Raw genomic sequence first — 6,000 nt, forward strand, 5'->3', positions numbered from 1 at the left:
GATTTCATGTGCTTTGGAAGGGTACACAGATCCTTGTCCACATATGAAACACATAATATTGCTCATGGCATGATAAGCTCTAAATCTAAAGAATCAAAAAGCGTGGGAAATACATAAACTCTGATAATTGTTTGGGATTAAAAAGAAAACCACTTGACTGAAAACTAAGTGAATATATGGGTAGTAACGACAGACGGAAACAAAACTACGTATTTTCTCCTTTTCGATTACAAAACGGAAATCCTATTAAGATACTTTAAAGTCAAGTATGACACACATGGGTGTATAATTAACTTAATCTTTAAACAAAGCACAAATCAAATTGTATATGAAATTTTCTGTCTATAATAACGAGGAGTTATTATTATGGTTGTAAAATATGAAATCACAAATATACTGAATTCAGAGGAAAATTAAAAACAGAAATTCCTTCATTAATTTGCAAAATAAAAAGATAAAACACATCTACTTTATACCAAAATAGTAGAGGGTTGGACATTGCGTTTTCTAAGTTTGTCTGTCCGTTATCATATAGTTCATGTTGTTAATTATGAAGAAATAAAACAAAAACATGACAATTATTCATTACACACTGTTTGCTATATGTAGTGTAGTTGTTCACCTCTTATATTTAATGCGTTTCCCTCAGTTTTAGTTTGTTACCCCGATTTTGTTTTTTTGTCCATAGATTTACGAGTTTTGAACAGCGGTATACTACTGTTGCCTTTATTTTGCATTATACCGCAGATTACTATTTAAGACATCATTTAGAAATGTGATATGTACATTTGAACAATAAAAGATTGTTTGATTGAAGGTTTTGATTGAGTAAGTTTACCATGAAGAATTTGTAACAACGACTTGAAACTCCATACTTTTTACCAATCGTGTGAGAGGTGAATGTAAGAAAATGTTTGTTTCTTTGTTGCCTTACAGTGATTTCTAATGTTTTTATTTGATCTCGTTTAATGTTTTGGCTTCAACCGAATTTTTACCTGTAATTTAATCACACCAGCAATATGCTATCCTAGCTCCTAGCAACTTTAATATGTGTGTTAATTAACTAAACTTGAAATGATCAGAATAAATTTCTTAATATGAAATATTTAAATTAATTCAACTTCTTGTGTTAATTGAAAATGTTTTAATGACTTTTTGCTTCAATTGTTGATCAATATTTATAATAGCTGTAAACATATTTATTATGGCAGTAAACATATTTACTAAAGTTGTAGAATACATTTCCTGTGTTAAAGAATTTTACTTTTTTTTTGGCAACTATTTGACATTTTTTTTTATAGAAGTTATAATTATTAATATTATCATTACAACATTTATGGTACATGTACCAATTGTTACTGCACTAATAAACTTCAAGTTATTTAAATATTTTTTAAGGGGCAGTTGTAACTTATTTATAAAAACTCTTAAGATAGACATGATCAATGACATTAATAAGATGGTACCATAATAAAAAATAAAAATTAAATACTACAATTTCATTGGTCGAGAGCACATTGATTTATTCAAACTTTTTTTAAACATCAAGTTCTAAAATTTTATTGCCTAGAGCATTGTTATGTTTCAAAAGACAATTGGTTATGTTTATTTTCCTGTTCATTACATATTCTTTTAGTTATTTCCAAATGTTAAGTTTCATGTGGATTCTTTTTCAAACTTTGCTCCATCAAAGTATTTTTTTAAATATAAATACAGACTTAAAAGACGACCATATCAGGTACTTTAGGATTGAACGCATTTTTAAAGGACTTTATTGGTATATAAACTCGACCAATTTACTCCCAACCAAATGAAAGGACTTTTATGATATGCTTGTGAGTGACTAGGTCTAATTTTTACACCATTATATATCGATGTGGAGTTTGTTTTCTCTTTCAGAACGATAGGTCAATCTTTTGAATAACCTACTGGACGATACGGTTTATTCCTTGAATGCCAACATCCTTTGTTCTACCGACAATTTATCTGTAAAATTATGTTGGCGTTCAAGGAATAGGCGCAAGTAGTAATCACAACAAAAGTGCATGCTTATCAAAACAATCATACTAATCATACTAATTAAACAAATAGGTAAATACATGTACAGGTAGCTAAATCTAGTTCACGTTTGTTAAGTTGAACAAATAGGGATTCTCTTGAAATGAAACTTTCAAAAGTGTTGCATCACAAAGTCAGGACTGTAAGGATTCCAGTTTGCACAAATTCTACAATAGACTCTTTGGACTTTGATTTTTTTTTTTCAATATTTCTATAGTTGTATGTGCTGTAATATCTTACCATATTACTGATTAAATTTCTTGAAACTTTGTATATGTGTTAGATTACTATTTTGCTTATTTCAGTTTGTTCAGGATATTTTTCTTGGTTATACAATTACACCTTTTTTTTATTGTAAGTGATAATTCCTAAAAAAAAAACATTGTTTAGTTGTCTGTCATGTTCCCAACTCATCTGAATTCTTTTTACCATATTTCATGAAATTTCTTGAAACTTTTGTAAAGTTTCCCGGTTAGAAGTTACCAAATTTACTTAATTATTTTTTAAATTTCATTAATTGTACAACTGAAATCTTCATATTGTTTATAGTAACTAATAAAATATTTAAATTGATATGGAACTAAACAAATATCTTACATCCTTTATTTAGTTTGAAATAATTGTATTAACTAACATTTCATTCAATATTTTAATGTTTCTTATGTTATTAACATATTCATTCCAAACATATTTTTTTGATAAAAAGTAATGAAAGGTTTTAATTTTCTTTATTTATTTAAATTCATAATAATTTTACCCCTAAAATCTTCTATTTTTCCTTATAAGAGAGTGATAAAATGCTGCATTTCTATAAAGTTCATTCATTATTTTTAACAGTTAAATACTTATAAAAACACCTATTGTTATTATATAAACATCTATTGAAATATTTTTGTTGGCATTCAAGGAATAGGTACCATATAAAATGTTGGCATTCGAGGAAGACACCGACGATACTCTGTTTCAATGAAATATGCTCCAAGGCATAAAATAATTACCTGTGTGAGGTCATTATAATTCTTGATAAAAGTGCACTCTATAATTTACTTCAAAATTTTATTCGTCTGATAGTTGTTTTGCTGTCGATTTGGGGTTTTATTTTTCAAATTTCAATCTATTATAGGTGTAAAATAAATCTTCATTGCCAGCATTTTAATTTGAGAAAAAAATACTGTGAAGTTTTGTTTATTTATCGCTACCATACAGATACATTATCATATATGTGAGATAAATTGTAATGTAAAAATTTGGTAAAAAATATGATTTGACATTTCCGTGCGTAAGATTTTGAAAAATTTATTAATTCATACTGAATATAAAATCATACTGTTACTTGTACATGTATCACAATTTCGTGCTTAGTTCGTATCAGTTCTTAACCTTTTTACATTTTATTTCTACCATTTACTCAAATGATTCAATTTAAATTGTTGAAACGATTATTTCTTTTCCTCGATAGTACTGTCATTACAAATAGAAAAAAATATAGCATCCCTCCCTTTTCCATAAACTAAGTTGGAACAATAAATTAAATACAAAGAGTCTTGTGTTTTTCATACACCGTTTTTGGATGGTAACAATTCAATTGTGTTTTACTTCATGCAGTTACAATAATATTTGTATTGCGTATGGCTAATAATTGCCGAGATTTATATCTTTCAATGAACCGAAGGACGTATTTAAACATGAACGCATTAGAAAGGAATATCCAACTTTAGTGTGATCGGGAAAATATAATGGAAAGTTTTGCAAATCTTTATAAAAAATTCAAAAAAAATAGGGTTGAAAAAAGGATTACTTTTCCGCGATAGTACTTTCATTACAAATAGAAAAAAATATAGCAACTCTCCCTTTTCATAAACTAAGTTGGTACAATAAATTACTAACAAAGCCTCTTGTGTTTTTCATACACCATTTTTGGATTGTAACAATTCAATTGTGTTTTACTTCATGCAGTTACAATAATATTTGTATTGCGTATGGATAATAATTGCCGAGGTTTATATTTTTCAATGAACCGTAGGGCGTATAAAAACCTGAACGCATAAGAAAGGAATATCCAAAAGAAGAACGGTATATAAGAGGAGGGTATAGAACTATATCCTGTTTATCTGTTAAAACAAATGTTTGGCTATTCAAAAAAAAGATATTCTTAATATTTCATTCGATTCAACAATGGTTTAAAAATTAAACACTTAAATATAAAATAAGAAGATGTGGTACGATTGCAAATGAGACAATTCTAGTCTCAATTTAACTAATACATATAGTCAGTCAGATAAAATCGTTAATAGTGTGCTAGGGACCTAATACGATATATATGGGGATAGTAAATTCCATATGGGGTGAGTGCGAAAACACTAATTGACTAATAATCATTGTCTGATCTCAATGATACAAGTCATATACCTCATTTCTCGAAGAAAGAAATATTTATTAAAGTTTAATCTGATAAACATACATGTATATCTTACTTTAGAGAACACCTGATTCCATAATATCCACAGTTGACCAGAAGGAAATTGTACAGAGTCTAGTTTTCGTGTTTACGTCTCCACTGACCAAACCCATGTATCGGGAGATATTTCAAGAGATATCTTTAAGAAAAAGCCAAGTTTTGCTACTCTCTATACTATCATTTGAATACAAAATCTCCAGTGAACCACTTAGTTTGCGAATTGTTTGTACTTTCAAACCACAACGTTCAATATAGCAAAGAATCTCTTTAGATATTGTTAAAGTTTCTTAATGTAGGTGAATAAGTCACGCATGTAACAGTCATAAATAAAACAGTCTGCTTGAGGTATATATATACTGGTACAGAAGAAAGGAAATAATTATCGGAAATGACACAAGTGTGTTTACATGTGATAGCGTCATCAACCTCACTTGAGTTAGTATACACAACATTATGTCGTTTTAAGTTATCGAACATAGAATGTTTATAGATGACTAAAAGCTTCAATTTTAAATGATATTAAGAAGTTTCGAATATATATCCAAACAAATGAATGCGGAAGACACCAAAACAATTATTTTGAATTAGAAGTTACATGTAAGCTATATGTATTGTCTTTCGTGTACTAATTTATTCATTTTTCAGGGTATTTTCTCCAATGCAAAATTTTCTACACGGCACCTTTTTGTTATCAAATTTGTTTTCACCCTCAATGAGACGGGGATACAAGCCTGTTAATGTTACGCACACACAAACATTTAGGTTCAATTCTTTGAATATATTATTTTAGGAACTTCATTTTTAGTCCATTTTCTGGTTTTAAACCAACTATTGAAACGAATTCAATAAATATTGACATTACCTTTTTTAAATCAAATTTAAGCTTGATGCATTTGGGGAAACGATATCGCTTGTACGTTTTAATCTAACTTATCTCACATACATATTACGAATCTCCATTAGTTTTTTTCGTGATGAAAGAGAGATAATCCAATATAACAATCAGGAGATGAGATATGATTGACAATGAGACAACTATCGACGTAAGTTCTATTTAAAAGTCGGATGTTAGAAGTATCTTCAACCGTATGGCCTTCAATAATGAGAAGAACCTATACGGTATACTTGGTTATACATATAAAATGAAGGTACGATTGCCAATTAGACAAATCTTCACAAGAAACCAAATGAAACAGACATTAACAATTATAGGTCACCACATGACCTTTTACAATGAGTGAAGCCAATACCGCATAGTCCCATAAAAAGACAAATGTTAAACATTTCTAACGAGACAACCTAACAGCCTAATGAAAATAATAATAATCGAAACACAAAAATGTTATAAAGCAACAAATGACAACCACTGAATGACAGGCTCCTGACTTAGGACAGACAACACTGTTTACCTTTTTACAAATGCTTCTATAACTTGAAGTATGTAAATAACTGCTCCACAGGCTTTTATGCAGAATAACTGATCA

General features: G+C 28.8%; 1 protein-coding gene across 1 annotated transcript in view; it reads right to left on the reverse strand.

Annotated features, from left to right (window-relative positions):
- LOC134701116 (uncharacterized) overlaps nt 1-4,815 on the reverse strand; it is a 43,835-nt gene extending 39,020 nt beyond the window's left edge. Inside the window, exon 1 of the mRNA XM_063562260.1 lies at nt 4,533-4,815. The gene's annotated coding sequence lies outside the window, so the exon portion shown is untranslated. The remainder of the gene's footprint in view (nt 1-4,532) is intronic.
- Nucleotides 4,816-6,000: the final 1,185 nt, after the last annotated feature.

Source organism: Mytilus trossulus, unplaced genomic scaffold (genome assembly GCF_036588685.1).
Source record: "Mytilus trossulus isolate FHL-02 unplaced genomic scaffold, PNRI_Mtr1.1.1.hap1 h1tg000220l__unscaffolded, whole genome shotgun sequence".
Lineage (NCBI taxonomy): Eukaryota > Metazoa > Mollusca > Bivalvia > Mytilida > Mytilidae > Mytilus > Mytilus trossulus.